This window comes from Lepidochelys kempii, chromosome 4 (genome assembly GCF_965140265.1).
Source record: "Lepidochelys kempii isolate rLepKem1 chromosome 4, rLepKem1.hap2, whole genome shotgun sequence".
Taxonomy (NCBI): Eukaryota; Metazoa; Chordata; order Testudines; family Cheloniidae; genus Lepidochelys; species Lepidochelys kempii.
In genome coordinates this window covers 114,113,998-114,132,818 of record NC_133259.1, presented here as the reverse complement: position 1 = coordinate 114,132,818, position 18,821 = coordinate 114,113,998, and the positions used below count along the sequence as shown (strand labels likewise).

The following is an 18,821-nucleotide window of genomic DNA, read 5'->3' as shown; positions in this document are numbered from 1 at the left end:
AAAAATTTACATTAGGACATTTTTAATAGCCATGTTGTTAAAACTTCTAAGGGGAGACAGGATAAGCACCATACATGGTTGACTACAGTCCACACACTCCCTGATGTTTTTGGAACAATTTTAGTTGACTAGCTTCACAGCATGCCAAGTATGAAAAAATCCAATATTTTCAAGGTTGAACAAAATGAGCACTGTTAGAAATACATGGGGCTTTACAAAGTGTGTAAAAAAACAAACACAACACCCCCCCAAACAGAGGCGCCTACAGTCTAATATGACTATTTAGTAACTTGGGTTTACCATTTGTTTTGTCAAAAGATCTACTGAGTGGTATGTAAGGCAACATGGATGTAGAGGAAGTAAAATAACTACCATTGAAAGTACTTTTAGGGTATATAGCAAGTAGGGATGGAGGAAAAATGGTTTTTGAGGGGATATGATAGCATGTGAAAGAGTAAAAAAAATTATGGGCATTTGCTAGTAATAGCAATGGCATGCTGTTTACATGACACCAAGAAAGTGTTAACACAGAATGGAGAGCAATGCCATTTGAATTACTTAGTCAAAAGAAAGCACAGTTATGTTATTGAGGGCTTTAGTATGTCTCTTAATAATGGTGTGTTATCAGGATTAATGGCTTGGTACTGGAGAAAAGGCGTATCAACTCTCACTGGCATGTATACCAGTTTGTTACACAGGCTTGTAGTATGTTAGATGATATCTCACTGAAAAAGGAGAAATTCCAGAAGCAATTGTAACTATGGCACACAGCATATGCTCTAGATCAGGGATCGGCAACCTTTGGCATGTGGCCCACCAGGGTAAGCCCCCTGGTGGGCCCGGCCAGTTTGTTTACCTGCCGCATCTGCAGGTTTGGCCAATCACAGCTCCCACTGGCTGCAGTTCACTGCTCTGGGCCAATGGGGGCTGCGGGAAGCGGCGGCCAGCACATCCCTCGGCCCGTGCCGCTTCCCGCAGCCCCCATTGGCCCAGAGCAGTGAACCGCGGCCAGTGGGAGCTGTGATTGGCCGAACCTGCGGACTCGGCAGGTAACCAGACCGGCCCAGGGGCTTACCCTGGCGGGCTGTGTGCCAAAGGTTGCCGATCCCTGCTCTAGTGGTAATGTCTTCACTTTCGTCACTGCAAAAAGATTACAGAAGGAACAGTATCATAACAGGATCTTCGTTGTAATTTAAATATCTTTAATTCAGATTATTTTGTCTGAAAATTCAAACAACGAATAAAATAGCTTCATTGAGTTTGTCTGCTAGTTTCAGAAAATACTTTTTTTAAGAGAGTTAGCTCAATCACATGAAATGTGTTGTCATAAATATAAAGGGAAGGGTAATCACCTTTCTGTATACAGAGCTATAAAATCCCTCCTGGCCAGAGGTAAAGTCCTTTTACCTGTAAAGGGTTAAGCAGCTCAGGTAACCTGGCTGGCACCTGACCCAAAATGACCAATGAGGGGACATGATACCTTCAAATCTGGAGCAGGGGGAAAAGGCTTTTGTCTGTCTGTAATATACCTTTGCCGGGAACAGGTCAAAGATGCAATCTCTCCAACTCCTGTAAAGTTAGTAAGTAATCTAGTTAGAAAATGCGCTAGGTTTTCTTTGTTTTGGCTTGTGAAATTCGCTGTGCTGGAGGAAATGTGTATTCCTATTTTTGTGTCTTTTTGTAACTTAAGGTTTTGCCTAGAGGGATTCTCTATGTTTTGAATCTGACTGCCTGTAAGATTATCTTCCATTCTGATCTTACGGAGTTGTTCTTATCTTTTTTTGTTCTTCTAATAAAGTTCTGTTTTTTAAGACTGATTGGGTTTTTTGGGTCTTAAAAATCCAAGGCTGGTTTATGCTCATCTTGTTTATTCTCAAGCCTCCCCAGGAACGGGGGTGTAAGGGCTTGGGGGGATATTTTGGGGAAATAGGAACTCCAAGTGGTCCTTTCCCTGATTGTTTGTTAAATCACTTGGTGGTGGCAGCATTTACCTAATCCAAGGGCAAAGACTTTGTGCCTTGGGGAAGTTTTAACCTAAGCTGGTAGAAATAAGTTTAGGGGTCTTTCATGTGGGTTCCCCATATCTGTACCCTAGAGTTCAGAGTGAGGAAGGAACCCTGACATGTGTCTAGGGGCATGTCTACATGACAAAAGAACCCCATGGTAGTGAATCTCAGAGCCCATGTCATCTGAGTTGGTGCTCCCAGGGCTCATGCTATAGGCTAAAAATAGCCATGTAGACATTCCAGCTTGGACTCTGAAACCTGGCATGTGGGAGGGTCTCAGAGCCCAGGCTCTAGCCCAAGTCTGAACATCTGCCTTGTTATTTTTAGCCCTGTAGCATGAGCCCATTGACCGAGGCTGAGACTCAATGCCACTTTTTTTTCCTTCCTGTATAGATGTATTTTAGGAGCTCGATGTTTATTCCAATAATGCCTTTCCAAATGCATGTACCTCTGAGATGCCTTGTTAAATTATACTGTAAAATGAATTATACCTCATCATACAGTCATCTTCTAAGGGTAAAATTCACCCTGTGCAGAGAGACAGCAAAAGGCCTATGTACCTTTTAAAATCTCACTTCACCTGTTTCAGAGGCTTAAGTTGTGCATAGGCCATGCACCTTTGCTTGGCAAAGAGGTGAGGTTCACTTTATATACCCAGAATTTCTGACTACAGCCACTAGTAAGTGGGAAAACTGCAGATCCTTGAGATTCAAGTAAATCTAGGTTTAGTAACTGGTAATAAGAGACTTAAATAATGCACATGTATTCCAAAAATGTAGTTTAGTCTAGTGATGAAAGCAGTGGACAGGGGGTCAGGAAACACGGGTTCTGTTCATGACACTAACTATATAATAGAGATACACACCTCTTGTAAAGGACTGTATGTGAGATCACCACATGAAAGACCCTACTTAAATGCAAAGAATTATAGCATGGAATAAGCTGTCAAGAAAAATAGTCATGCAAGAGAGATCACAGGCATCCTGTGAAAGAACATGGGATGTGACATGTCCTTCAGAGGCCCTTATTGACTTGCTTCAGCTAGAGCTAGAAAGGCACTGCTTTAAACAGGCTTGGGGCAAAATGTGACATGTTCGATTTCCTTTGAATTTGCCAGTTGCCTTTCCTCATAGTGCATTGGTATGTCCGAGGGTTCCTTATAGAGGAGAGCGAGACCCTCTGCAAAGGCTTCTAGTTCAATATTTTTGGTGCAGCAGCCCTAGCTTCACTTCCTATTTTACTATTTTTTGTTTTTGTTTTTTTACACACTGGTTCCTGTTCCAGCTTCTGTCCCCCTTCTCTTTTTGAGAATATGATTCTTTTATTTTTTTAAATACATGAGATTAACAAATAAAGAACAATGTCTGACCTGATGGCCGCTCTAACTCATGCTGGCCACTCTCAGCCCTGCAGAATCAAAATCACAACCAGGGATTGCCCCATCTGCCATATTGGCATTAGTGAAAGAGGTGACATAAGAGCCTCTTTGGAAAGTCTAAGCCACTGGAGGATTTTCCCTTGCACTGGGGATAATTCCCCCAAGGTCAGATACATTTGCTTTATAGAAAGAGACTCCAGTGCACCAGAGTGTGTTTCCTTATGAATTCAACATATTCAGAAAGTAATTCATTTTTCCTTCACAAATTCACATGTCAGCACCAAACGTGAACGTCAAATGTGAACGTCACATTTTTTACAGCTTGTCAGTATTAGCATTTAGTCTTTTGGACCTCTTCTGTTACTTCACAGACAAGGTGGGAGAGGGAATAGCTTTTATTGGACCAATTTATGCTGCTGCGAGAACCAAGCTTTCAAGCTTATACAGAGGCTTAGGCTATGGCTACACTATGAGGTTTTTAGTGACACGGCTGTGCTGCTACAGCCGTGCCTCGAGAAGGCACACAGTGTAGCTACTGTTTGTTGGAAGGAGAGAGCTCTTCTACTGATAAAAAAACTTCCACCCCCCCACGAGTGGCAGCGGCTTTGTCAGCAGGAGAGCGCTCCTGCTGACAAAGCGCTGTTCACATCAGTGCTTTTTGTTGGTAAAACTTTTGCTGTTCGTGTGTGTGTGTTTGTTTTTATGTCTATATCTACATTACAGCTTAGGTCGGCATAATTTACGTTGTTCAGTGGGGTTATTAAAAATCACCCCACTGAGCAATGTAAGTTACACTGACATAATTGCCGGTGTGGACAGAGCTATGTCCGCAGGAAAGCTTTGCGGCTGTAAATTCTCTAGTGTAACCATGCCCAGAGATCTTCAGATCTGGGGAAGATAACTCAAAGTGTTACTGCTAAATACAGTGCAAGATTTGAACACATTGTTTAGCATAAGTAATTAACATATTTCAAGGCACCATTCAAGGTGAAGTGGCTTCTTAACATCACAGGGAGGAAAGGGGGAGGGGGAGTCAGAGAGGGGGATTGTTAGTGGGTTACAGATTGTTGTAATAAGCCATAAATCCAGTGTCTGTTCAGTCCATGAACTCACACAGGAAAATGATAAAAGACAAAAATACCCTATGAACCTGTGGGTGAACATTTTTCATAAAGCCATCTCTATATCTGACCTATCATTCCTCATGCTCAAAGGAAACCTTCACATCACTTTCAAAAGATGGGCCTGAGAGCTTAAATTCATAACTTCGGTAGATACTAAAAATCATGGACTGATAAAAAATAAAAGTATTTTAACCTTGATGAATGTGATTTTATCACTGCCTCCTCAATAACCCTCAAAAGCAGCATAAAGGATTCTAGCAGACATAGTTGCTTTATGATTTTAGAAATAAAAATTACAAGTCACAATTTCCGAAAAGGCTGAATTTTGTAACAGGTCTATACTGTGTTAACATAGTCTGTGCATCTGACAATTCTGTGCTAATTTAAAATTACACAACTTTAATGGTAATGGAGCATGACAACTGGTGTAGTGTGTCAAGTTGAAAATGCTTGTGTTTACAACTGAAATCTTTGAGTGACTGGCAAACCCTGGGTTTGCCATCTTTTTTTTTTCCCCACAGGGACCTTCTTTCATAAAAGCTGCTTGTTTTCTGAAGGTAGATATGGTCTGTGTATTTTCCAAAGATAAACTAAAGTCTCCCAATTCAGGAAATATCTCCAGAACAGAGAAGAATAATTTGGAAAATTTGCATCCTGTAACAATAATAGTTATAAGGGATGATAAATTTGCTCATCCAGGCAGGTTATTTGGAATAGCTCAGGTTTATAAAGACACTAAGTTTAAGGGACTGTTTGTGAAATAAGAGTTTGAGACAACCCTCACTGAAATCAGTCAACTTAAATAGGACTGCTCATAAAATAAGGTATTACTCCACATGACTCTTAGGGACAGGATTTTATAATTGTACTATAAAAATTGATGTAAACTTTGAATTAATTCTGCCAGCCACCCTTTTTGAATAACAGAAAGGAATGACTGTCTGAGATGGGTGAAAACCATCGCAAATATCCAGATGGTCAAGAAAAAGTGAGAGACTTGGAAACACCAGGAGACAATCAGAAAACATCCATTGTATCCGATGCTAAACATGTTAGCAGCATTGATGGCCTCAGAGGTTTCAGAGTAACAGCCATGTTAGTCTGTATTCACAAAAAGAAAAGGAGTACTTGTGGCACCTTAGAGACTAACCAATTTATTTGAGCATAAGCTTTTGTGAGCTACAGCTCACTTCATCGGATGCATACTGTGGAAAATACAGAAGATGTTTGTTTTTGTACACACACATCATGAAAAAATGGGTGTTTATCACTACAAAAGGTTTTCTCTCCACCCTCCTGCTGGTAATAGCTTATGTATGCATCCGATGAAGTGAGCTGTAGCTCACGAAAGCTTAAGCTCAAATAATTTGGTTAGTCTCTAAGGTGCCACAAGTAACTCCTTTTCTTTTTGCGAATACAGACTAACAGGGCTGTTACTCTGAAACCTGTCATTATGTAAAGTGATCACTCTCCTTACAATGTGTATGATAATCAAGGTGGGCCATTTCCAGCACAAATCCAGGGTTTAACAAGAACGTTTGTGGGAGGCGTGGGGGGGTTAGGAAAAAACAAGGGGAAATAGATTACCTTGCATAATGACTTAGCCACTCCCAGTCTCTATTCAAGCCTAAGTTAATTGTATCCAATTTGCAAATGAATTCCAATTCAGCAGTCTCTCGCTGGAGTCTGGTTTTGAAGTTTTTCTGTTGTAATATCGCAACTTTCATGTCTGTAATCGCGTGACCAGAGAGATTGAAGTGTTCTCTGACTGGTTTATGAATGTTATAATTCTTGACATCTGATTTGTGTCCATTTATTCTTTTACGTAGAGACTGTCCAGTTTGACCAATGTACATGGCAGAGGGGCATTGCTGGCACATGATGGCATATATCACATTGGTAGATGTGCAGGTGAATGAGCCTCTGATAGTGTGGCTGATGTTATTAGGCCCTGTGATGGTGTCCCCTGAATAGATATGTGGGCACAGTTGGCAACAGGCTTTGTTGCAAGGATAGGTTCCTGGGTTAGTGGTTCTGTTGTGTGGTATGTGGTTGCTGGTGAGTATTCACTTCATGTTGGGGGGCTGTCTGTAGGCAAGGACTGGCCTGTCTCCCAAGATTTGTGAGAGTGTTGGGTCATCCTTCAGGATAGGTTGTAGATCCTTGATAATGCGTTGGAGGGGTTTTAGTTGGGGGCTGAAGGTGACGGCTAGTGGCGTTCTGTTATTTTCTTTGTTAGGCCTGTCCTGTAGTAGGTGACTTCTGGGAACTCTTCTGGCTCTATCAATCTGTTTCTTCACTTCCGCAGGTGGGTATTGTAGTTGTAAGAATGCTTGAGAGAGATCTTGTAGGTGTTTGTCTCTGTCTGCGGGGTTGGAGCAAATGCGGTTGTATCGCAGAGCTTGGCTGTAGACAATGGATCATGTGGTGTGTCAGGGTGAAAGCTGGAGGCATGTAGGTAGGAATAGCGGTCGGTAGGTTTCCGGTATAGGGTGGTGTTTATGTGACCATCGTTTATTAGCACTGTAGTGTCCAGGAAGTGGATCTCTTGTGTGGACTGGAGCAGGCTGAGGTTGATGGTGGGATGGAAATTGTTGAAATCATGGTGGAATTCCTCAATAGCTTCTTTTCCATGGGTCCAGATGATGAAGATGTCATCAATATAGCGCAAGCAGAATAGGGGCGTTGGGGGACGAGAGCTGAGGAAGCATTGTTCTAAGTCAGCCATAAAAATGTTGGCATACTGTGGGGCCATGCGGGTACCCATAGCAGTGCCGCTGATTTGAAGGTATACATTGTCCCCAAATGTAGAATAGCTATCGGTAAGGATAAAGTCACAAAGTTCAGCCACCAGGTTAGGCGTGACATTATCGGGGATAGTGTTCTTGATGGCTTGTAGTCCATCTTTGTGTGGAATGTTGGTGTAGAGGGTTTCCACATCCATAGTGGCCAGGATGGTATCATCAGGAAGATCACCGATGGATTGTAGTTTCCTCAGGAAGTCAGTGGTGTCTCAAAGGTAGCTGGGAGTGCTGGTAGCGTAGGGCCTGAGGAGGGAGTTTACATAGCCAGACAATCCTGCTGTCAGGGTGCCAATGCCTGAGATGATGGGGCGCCCAGGATTTCCAGGTTTATGGATCTTGGGTAGTAGATAGAATATCCCAGGTCGGGGTTCCAGGGGTGTGTCTGTGCGGATTTGATCTTGTGCTTTTTCAGGGAGTTTCTTGAGCAAATGCTGTAGTTTCTTTTGGTAACTCTCAGTGGGATCAGAGGGTAATGGCTTGTAGAAAGTGGTGTTGGAGAGCTGCCGAGCAGCCTCTTGTTCATATTCCGACCTATTCATGATGACAACATCTCCTTTGTCAGCCTTTTTGATTATGATGTCAGAGTTGTTTCTGAGGCTGTGGATGGCATTGTGTTCTGCACGGCTGAGGTTGTGGGGCAAGTGATGCTGCTTTTCCACAATTTCAGCTCGTGCACGTCGGCGGAAGCACTCTATGTAGAAGTCCAGTCTGCTGTCTTGACCTCCAGGAGGAGTCTACCTAGAATCCTTCTTTTTGTAGTATTGGTAGGGAGGTCTCTGTGGATTAGTATGTTGTTCAGAGGTGTGTTGGAAATATTCCTTGAGTCGGAGACGTCGAAAATAGGATTCTAGGTCACCACAGAACTGTATCATGTTCGTGGGGGTGGAGGGGCAGAAGGAGAGGCCCCGAGATAGGACAGGTGCTTCTGCTGGTCTAAGAGTATAGTTGGATAGGTTAACAATATTGCTGGGTGGGTTGAGGGAACCATTGCTGTGGCCCCTTGTAGCATGTAGTAGTTTAGAAAGTTTAGTGTCCTTTTTCTTTTGTAGAGAAGCAAAGTGTGTGTTGTAAATGGCTTGTCTAGTTCTAGTAATGCCAGCCACGAGGAAGTTTGTGTGGAAGGTTGTTTTTTTATGAGAGTATCCATTTTTGAGAGCTCATTCTTTATCTTTCCCTGTTTGCTGTAGAGGATGTTGATCAGGTGGTTCTGCAGTTTCTTTGAGAGCGTGTGGCACAAGCTGTCAGCATAGTCTGTGTGGTATGTAGATTGTAATGGATTTTTTACCTTCAGTCCTTTTGGTCCGATGTCCATCTGTTTGCATTTGGAAAGGAAGATTATGTCTGTCTGTATCTGTACAAGTTTTTTCATGCAGTTGATAGATTTCCACTCCATACGGCTAAATGCAACCATCCCCGAAGGCAAGACAACAAATAGGAGATAACGATGGGAAACCCAACAATAACCATCAAATGATAACAGCGGAAAACCCCAAGTTTACCCCACTAAAGGACTAATGATTACAGGATGACATTGCAAAATGCATGGACTCAAATGGGAATTTACAAGTATAAAGCTGGGGTGTTTTGCCATGAAACTTTGGGTTCAGTTCTGCCAAAACCTCAGAGCATCGGATCGCGACCAACAGAGCCCAGCGCCTCACTCGTGTTCAAACTAACTGGCCATTAGATTGACTCGAGCTACAATAGACTGGTAACTATAAAAACATCAACTGCCAGGACTGTGTGCATGATGTGTATGTGTGTGTGACTGAAAAGCATATGCTAACTGTTGTATTTTCAATAAATATGGCGTATTTGCCTTCTCTCTTATAAAAGTTCCTGTGTGCTTTGTATAGCGTAACATTTTTGGTGGAGAATTGCGAAAGGGGGAAGAATATGTGCTGTAATTATTGACAATACTGCTAAAAAGGTACACCATATACTTAAAGGTGATCGATCATTCAGGTGTGCACACTCCTGGTCATAGAGATACCGGGCAGTAAAGAGGGAACCAGTTGTGGTTAATATTGTATTCACTATTGGTATCTTATCAATTGAGAATTTTTGTGATTAAAAGGTATTCACACTCTCGGTCGTAGCAGGGCTGAGAAAAAGGGGAGAGGTTTAGCACCTCTCTCTCCACCCCGGACTGCTGGGGGGAATAATTGGAGGTGGGTATACCCCCGGTCGTAGAAGTGTGGGCAATAAAGGGAGGACTAGAGTCCTTGCTCCGACCCATCTGTCGGGGAAAACTATAGGTGCATACACCCTCAGCCATAGCAAGACCGAGCATAAGAGAACTTAGAACTTAGGGGTTTCTCGCTCTGGCCCTGGGAAGGGTTTTTATATTTGGTGTATGACCCCTTGGTAATAGAAGCCCAAGCAATACAGAGGAGGACTTAGCATTTCTCCCTCTGGCCCAGAGTGTGTTAAAATCATAAGTCCCGCACTGGCACGGGCAACAGGGTGAACAAAGAAACTTGTAAGCCCCGACACTGGCACAGGCAAACATAAGATCTTAATTTTAAACAGATCTTGCTCTGTTAAATCAAACTCTGAAGGATACAGGAGTTAGGACAGTGTAGTATTTTTTGAGTGATATTGTGGTGATTTCACAATTTTGAAATAAATGTTTAAGAAAAGGGACCAGGAGTGGTGGGGGCCAGTTGAGAAGCCCACCCTCCTTGCTAAATTGGTAGTGGAACAAAGGGGTAGAAACATGTTCTTTTTGTCTTTCAGAAAATCAGGAAAAGCTGATACCAGCTGAAAAGCAACCCAAAATACCATGAATCTACTGTCATAATAGAAATTGTGTTTTGTGTTCTATGTTTTGTCTTGTCAATGTTTTGGGTAATATCAGGAAACACTAAGTTTTGGATACACTTGCTAAAGCAAAGAAAAAGATTACTGTTTGATACTTAGCAGTACAAATGGACGCAGTATGTTTCTAGTATAGCAAGGCCAGACCTTTTAATTGGGGAAATTGTTAAAAATTGCACACCAACAGGCTTTGGAAGCAAAGATATGGAAAGTTAGCCCACTCCCCATATTACACATGGGATCCTTCTGGCTACCCTGGACCTCGAGCCAGTGGGCTGGGGAGGGAGGGAAGCTATTGGACACTAGAGGTTGTACCAAAGTAGACTATACTAGACACGATAAATTGACTTCCGCTGGATTGATCGCTGCCCGTCGATGCAGCCAGTAGTGTAGACAAGCCCTTACGCTATGTCTATACCACAGTCCTTACAGTGGCACAGCTGTACCATGGCAGCTGCACCACTGTAAGCTCTCCCTTTTATGCCAGTGAGAGACAGTTCTTCTGTCAGCATAATTAAGCCACCCCAATTACTGGAGCGTCTCCCATCAACATAGCGCTGACCATCCCTGCACTTTTGTTGGTGAAACTTATGTCGGTCAGGGGTGTGATTTTTTCAGACTCCTGACTGACAAAAGTTTTACTGGCAAATGCTAGTCTAGACATAGCCTTTGTGAATTACAGTGCATGACCATTCAAACTACAGTTTTTTACCCTTTTTCCATTTTTTTAGGTCTACAAAAGAGCATTTTTAGGTTGATATTGCAATCTGATTTATAATTTATCTATAGGCCTTAAGACACAATTTCTTTTTGCATTTCTGCCCAGCCTTTTAAAATTAAAACAAAAGATAACTCTTGTCAGAGGTTTTACTTTAACTGGGGGCTGACAGTCTGAGATTTATGAATGTTTGGGGCGAGAGGGGGAAGGAATCAAGAGTTTCCTGCAGACACTTTGTTTTTAGCCTTTAATTGCTACAGGCAAGTGAGATACCATCCCCATTTAAGTATTTGTATTAGTATTAAGAAGAGAAACAGACATAATTGTTCTATTTTAACAAACCCTGAGTGGTCAAAAAGTCAACGTGGGTAGACATATGAATATTTCAGGTAGAAGAATAGTCTTGAGTGCTTGACTATGAGTTGCTTCATTTAAACTAGAATAGCTGGTTTTGAAATGACCTACTTGATACGGTAAGTAGCAGTGCCCAATCATCTCAGAAAGGTTTGTCAGCTGGTCTTCCCTACTCTTCATCAGGTATGCTACAAAAACTGTTGCTTCATTAACATTTAGGGCCTGATCCAAAACTCACTGAAGTCAATGGAAAGATTCCCATTGACTTCAATAGACTTTTGATCAGGCCCTTAGCAGATACAGAAAGTAATGATGTATGCTACGCCACATTAGGCATTTAAATGTAAACATCTACCAATCCTGAAGAAATTATTTGCACGTTTATTGGGAAGTTATTCATGATCACAGCCACTCTGAATGCAGGAATTCATGAGGCTAAGTTATACCTACTCCAACCTAACATATCATCTTGTACGTAATTCTCTCAAATTTAGTTAAACTTTGAGTTATTAGGGGATGAACTAGTCTACTGATTCTATAGCATGTTGTAATATATTGATATCTCAGCTCCATTCACAAATATTAACTAAACCTCATGGCAACTTTTCTGATGTAAGGTACAACCCCCATTTTACAAATGTAGAAATCGGAGACAGAGTTTAAGTAATTTTGCACAAGATCACAATGCAAGTCAGTGAGAGTGCTGAGGAAAGAACTGAGCTCTGTCCACCAGTTCACGGCTCTAACCAATACATTATGTGGTTAGGGAGCATGGGCTGATCTGTCTACGGAGGTTTTGTGGCCCCATCACAGTAGCGTCTGAGTGCCTGACAGGTGTTAATGAATTTATCTTCAAAACACAACGTGAGTTATGGAATTATTATATCCTTTAAAAAAATATGGAGAACTGAGGCACAGAAAGATTAATTGGCTTCCCCACCATCAGACAGGAAGTCTGCAGCACAGCTGGGAACGGAAATCAGATCGGTGGAGTCTTAGATTAGAATTTTAAGTACAAGACCATCCTTCCTGCCTGCTAATGGAGCCAACATTTCCCCTTCTAGAAAAAAGGTAGCTTTGTGCTCCAAAAGAGGGAAAAAAGAGCAGCTATTAAATACTATCTTCTTCTGAAATTACATTTCTTTAATTAAAATCCCATTAAAGATAATGTTACAAGATCGAGAAGGTTCTGGAAAGTTCTGTACTATAATAGTTGGAAACTGAGAATTAAGAAACTCAATCATTTGGGCTATCAGACCAGACTGAAGTGAAGGAAGCTGTTACTTGGAGCCTTAAGGAAACAGTTTGGGAATATATACCTTCCTGCTGGTGCTGCCCAAGAAGATTTTGAAGTGTTCTGCTATAGGTGGCATATAGAAAGCTCAATAGATGGTGGCTTTCATGGAGACTTATTAGCTAAAACCTAGGAGGCAACCAGGAGGGAGTGCAGAAGGTCCCTTGCTACAGGAAGCTGCTGCATGCTTTGTTGCTTTCAGAATCACAGCAATGGCCACAGTGGAATCTTCAAAAGTGTGTAGGGCGATGAGGTGCCAGTCCTACTCTACTTATTTGAACAAAGGACTAACATTGAAGGCCTCTTGGTTTAAATATTGGTGAGTCTGGTCACCATTATCCAGAGGAATTAAGCGACACTGGAGCTTTATAGCAACAAGAATATTAGCCTGGGAGGAATGAAAGCTGGAGCAGCTCAGCACCCATTTTAAGAAAATTACTTTTTTTGTTTGCTTCAGCGAGGACTAACTACTTATCCTAGGTACCCCGGCTTCATCAGGGCCCTTTTAACAGTTCTAGAGAGCTTTGTATAGGGTCCCTCACCTGAAGGGCCCCTCTCCTCTCCCAAGCTAGGGGATGTTGTATCCAGCTTTGACAGACAAACCTTCAAAGGCCTTGATGATTGTACATCATTTAAGCACCTGTAATTGGGCTATCTAAAGTCATTACATTGGTTTATGCAAACATTCCAAACTACATACAACTGACTTAACCCTTAGTTATCCTTTAGCAAGCCACACATAACCACAGAGACACACACGGTCACAAAACTGTTACAGATATCTTTCACATTCTTCACATCCATGAGGACATATATATTCACTTGCCTCTTGCACTGAATACAAGTGTCGCACTATTGCACATAAAATAGACATAGAATCAGATTCTTCCCACACCAGCGGCTTTGTGCTCTTCATATACAAAGCAGCTAATCAATCACAGACTTGACTAGCTGGAACAGAATAGGTGAAAAATAGACTGCAATGGGCTTTGGATCAGGCCCATAATGAGACAGCTCAGAATCCCACTTGCTGATGTAACAAAAAAGACAGTTATGGAATAGATGCTTAGAAAATTTAATTGTTTTGCTGTGTCTTACCCTCTGCAGCACTAGAGATTTTGCAAGATTAGCCTTTCAGTGGGGCTATTGTTACCTGTAGAGAGGCTATATCCTCTTCATCAACACAAAAAAACATAGCTGCAAAACCAAGACTGAAATCCTGGTCCTGTAGAGCCAAAAATGTAGGCCTCTATCACTTGAGCTAAAGGAAGAGCCCTTAGCTGTCAGCTATAAAGGGACCCTTTTGCCAATGGTGCAACCATTCAATAGAGGACAACATATTTACACACACATTATATGTGTATATGTCCCAATTCTGTTCCTATCAAAGTCAGTTAACCAGGGCCAGCTCCAGGCACCAGCTTTCCAAGCAGGTGCTTGGGGCAGCATTCAAAATGGGGCGGCAGTTTGTGTCCCATGGCAGCAATTTGGTGGCAGCTCCGCCACTCTTCTGGGCGCGGCGGCAATTCGGCGGTGACTGCTTGGGGCTGCAAAATTGGTAGAGCAGCCCCTGCAGTTAACGTAACGGGAACAGGATAGACCCCTACGATCCACAAAAAAAAAAAAGTTAATTTGCTTGATTACAACGTATGTAAAAATTTCACAGTAAAATTTCAAGGAGATTTAACTATATTGAAATTCGGTCAAAATATCAAATCAGGGTTATGTTTTTAATGACTTGTGGTGCAAATTTTTTGTTGCAAACTTTTCAGAAATATTCTTTTTCACATTCAGATTTAATCTTGCAATTTTCAGGCCAAATCAGTTTATCAAACCAAAGTTATAGGAAGATTATGCAGTGCTTTATCATGGAACCTGGTTGCAACCTTAACTATGTAGAGGATAGTCTATCTGCATAATGCAAACTTTGTAGCTTTTAATCTATAGTGCTTTAGAATTATTATATTCTTGTTAACACCAGAGAATAGGCCCGCATAGTTCTGATTCACATACATGTATGATAATAATTGAAGTTGTTTTTGACACTTAAAAACAATTTTTTTAAAATTTAAGCACTTGTTACCAGGACTATAGTGTATCTCACCATTTCTCACTTTGATTATCTGCAAATCCAATGCTTTTTCAAAAAAAATCTGAAACTCATGTTACTTTTCAGCGAAGATTTAGAAGCAGAGTGCTGTGAGATCCTATGTTACTGGTACCTTTTATAAGTCATTTACAATCCCCTCCTTATTATATTATGTATATTTTAATAGTTAAAGCTAAAACTACTCTTGTCAGCATAAAATAAAGTAAATTTGTGATGTGACATTAAACTCATGATTTGTCACTTACTGAGGTAATTTACAACACTGAGTCATCTGCTGTCGATATCCCAGTCATCATTACAAATGATCAAAGTTGTATTATAAATATAAAAGATTGTCACTGAAACTTAACAGTATTAGAGAAATTATCTAAACTGTCATGGAATGATGTTTCTTTTTTAATGTTTGTCTGTCCTCTTACTGAGGATGCAGCCTCTTTTTTGGATCACCAGAATATTGTTGTAATACATAAATTGTTTTTGTGAGGATGAACCACAAGACAGAACTTGGGGGTGGCGGGGTAATCAAATTAGTATCTTAGATGTCTATATACTAATGTGAGAAGAATGGGGAGTAAGCAGGAAGAATTCAAAATGCTAGTAAATAAACACAACTATGACATAGTTGGCATCACAGAGACTTGGTGGGATAATACACATGACTGAAATATAGAAGGATACAGCTTGCTCAGGAAGGACAGACAGGGAAAAAGGGAGGAAGTGTTGCCTGATATATTAAAAATATATATACACTTGGGCTGAGGTTGAGATGGAAATAGGAGACAGACTTGTTGAAAGTCTCTGGGTAAGGATAAAAGAGGTAAAAAACAAGGGTGATGTCATAGTACGGAAGAAGAAGTGGATGAGGCTAATCAGGAAGAAGAGGTGGATGAGGCTTTTTTTAAACAACTAACAAAATCATCCAAAACACAGGATTTGGTGGTGATGGGGGACTTCAACTATTCATCCTACTTCAACTACTACATCTGTTGGGAAAATAACACAACAGGGCACAGATTATCCAACAAGTTCATGGAATGTATTGGAGACCATTTTTTATTTCAGAAGGTGGAGAAAGCTACTAAGGGAGAGGCTGTTCTAGATTTGATTTTGACAAATAGGGAGGAACTGGTTGAGAATCAAAGTGGAAGACAGCTTGGGTGATAGTGATCATGAAATGATGAGTTCATGATCCTAAGGAACGGTAGGAGGGAGAACAACAAAATAAAGACAATGGATTTCAAGAAGGCAGATGTTAGCAAACTCAGGGAGTTGGTAGGTAAGATCCCTTTGGAAGCAAGTCTAAGGGGAAAACCAATTGATGACAGTTGGCAGTTTTTCAAAGAGACATTATTAAGGACACAAGAGGAAACTATCCCACTGAGTAGGAAAGATAGGAAGTATGCCAAGAGACCACCCTGCCTTAACCAGGAGATCTCCAGTGATCTTTAAAAAAAAAAAAATTAAGAGTCCTACAAAGTGGAAACTAGGTCAAATTACAAAGGATGGATATAAACAAATAACACAAGTATGTAGGGAGAAAATTAGAAAGGCCAAGGCATAAAACAAGATCAAACTAGCTAGAGACATAAAGGGTAACAAAAAACATTCTACAAATACCTTAGAAGCAAGAGGAAAACCGAGGACAGGTTAGGCCCGTTACTCAATGAGGGGGGGAAAAATAATAACACAAAATGTGGAAATGGCAGAGGTGATTAATGACTTCTTTGTTTCAATTTTCACCAGGAAGGTTGGTGGTGATTGGACATCTAACATAGTGAATGCCAGCTCAAATGAGGTAAGATCAGAGGCTAAAATAGGAAAAGAATAAGTTAAAAATTACTTAGACAAATTAGATGTCTTCAAGTCACCAGGGCCTGATGAAATGCATCCTAGAATACTCAAGGAGTTGACTGAGGAGATATCTGAGCTATTAACGATTATCTTTGAAAAGTCATGGACGATAGGAGCGATTCCAGAAGACTGGAAAAGGGCAAATATACTGCCAACGTATAAAAAGGGAAGTAAGGACAACCGGGGGAATTACAGACCGGTCAGCTTAACTTCTGTACCCAGAAAGATAATAGAGCAAATAATTAAGCAGTCAATTTACGTACATCTGGAAGATACTAAGGTGATACTTAACAGTCAGCATGGATTCATCAAAAACAAATTCTCTCAAATAACCTGATAGCTTTTTTTGAGAGGGTAACAAGACTTGTGGATATGGGGGAAGTGGTAGATGTGTGGTATATCTTGACTTTAGTAAGTCTTTTGATACAGTCTTGCAGACCTTCTCATAAACAAACTAGGGAAATGCAACCTAGATGGAGCTACTATAAGGTGGGTGCATAACTGGCTGGAAAACTGTTCCCAGAGAGTAGTTATCAGTGGCTCACAGTCATGCTGGAAGGGCATAATGACTGGGGTCTTGCAGGGATCAGTTTTGGGTCCAGTTCTGTTCGATATCTTCATCAATGATTTAGATAATGGCATAGAGCAAACACTTAAAGTTTGCAGACAATACCAAGCTGGGAGGGGTTGCAAGTGCTTTGGAGATAGGATTAAAATTCAAAATGATCTGGACAAATTGGGGAAATGGTCTGAAGTAAACAAGATGAAATTCAATAAGGACAAATGCAAAGTACTCCGGTAAGGAAGGAACAATCAGTTGCACACATACAAAATGGGAAATGACTGCCAGGAAGGAAGGAGTACTGTGGAAAGGGATCTAGGGGGGCGGTCATAGTGGACCACAAGCTAAATGAAAATCAACGGTGTAACACTGTTGCAAAAGAAATAAATAAAAAAATGCGAACATCATTCTGCGATATATTAGCAGGAGTGTTGTAAGCAAGACACAAGAAGTAATTCTTCTGCTCTACTCCACACTGATTAGGCCTGAACTAGAGTATTGTGTCCAGTTCTGGGTGCCACATTTCAGGAAAGATGTGAAAAAATTGGAGAAAGTTCAAAGAAGAGCTACAAAAATTATTAAAAGTCTAGAAAGAATGACCTATCAGGGAAGATTGAAAAAACTGGGTTTGTTTAGTCTGGAGAAGAGAAGACTGAGAGGGGACGTGATAACATTTTTCATGTACATAAAAGGTTGTTACAAAGAGGAGGGAGAAGAATTGTTCTCCTTAACCACTGAGGACAGGACAAGAAGCAGTGGGCTTGAATTGCAGCAAAGGAGTTTTAGGTTGGACATTAGGATAAAATTCTTAACTGTCAGGGTGGTTAAGCACTGGAATAAACTGCATAGGGAGGCTGTGGAATCTCCATCATTGGAGATTTTTAAGAGCAGGTTAGATAATCAATTGTCAGGAATGGTCTAGATTAGGGGGCGGGGCTTCTCTGACTAGGGGTCCTAAAAGGTAGCCAGCCAGTCAGGCAGTGGCACAGGAGCCAGCAAACAGAGCCTAAACAGGGGAGTTTGAGTGGGCGTTTGAAAGGGGAGTTTGTATTGTGGTACTTGTTTAGGATTTGGTTTTGCTGTGGGTGGTTGTGTTTTGGTGTGTTTTGTGTTTCTCAGATTAACAGGATTTAGGTGGGAAGGCTATGACAGATATGAAGGCAGCAGTGGGAGTGACCCAGGTAGTGGAAGACACAATGAGGATGACTGGATGTGGAAGCTGTGGTATGTACATGATCCTGAAGGGGGCACCTGGTAAGAGTTTTGTCTGCGTGAAATGCCATCTGATAGAGCTGATGGAGGAAAAGATCCAAGGTTTGGAGATGCAGGTGGAGAGTCTGGTTGAGTTTAGGAAGGGGTTTGAGCAGATTATGGAGCAAAGACATGAGGTACCTGAAGGGAAAAGCTCAGACTTGCCGATGGAAGCAGGGCTGGGGAATTCTGAGGGGAGACTGGGTGAAGAAAGTGGTCAGTGGAAGCATGTGACTAAAAGAACCAGGCAGAGGAAAAGATGGGCAAATGAAAGAGAAATAGAGCTCAAGAATAGGTTTGTAGAATTGGAAAATGAAGGGCCTCAGCAGATAGTCACTGAAGATGGAAGGGCAAGGAAGAAGAGAAGAGCAGCTAGTCCTATAGGAAAAGGGGAAGAGTCAATGTAGAATACACCAAATATGAGCCCCAGGAGGATACAGGATGGGTTGAAAAGGATTACAAGGGAGAATAGGAATGGAAAGAACTTGCAGCCGGAGGGAACAGGGGATAGACTGGAGAATAGCACTGTCACCAGGAAAAGGCAGGTCT

General features: G+C 41.4%; 1 long non-coding RNA gene across 2 annotated transcripts in view; it reads left to right on the top strand.

The window, feature by feature from the left end:
• LOC140910747 (uncharacterized) overlaps positions 1-18,821 on the top strand; it is a 54,824-nt gene that overhangs the window by 16,679 nt on the left and 19,324 nt on the right. For both annotated transcript variants that reach the window (XR_012158722.1, XR_012158723.1), the window contains exon 2: positions 16,352-16,403. This is a non-coding gene — a long non-coding RNA (uncharacterized lncRNA). The remainder of the gene's footprint in view (positions 1-16,351; positions 16,404-18,821) is intronic.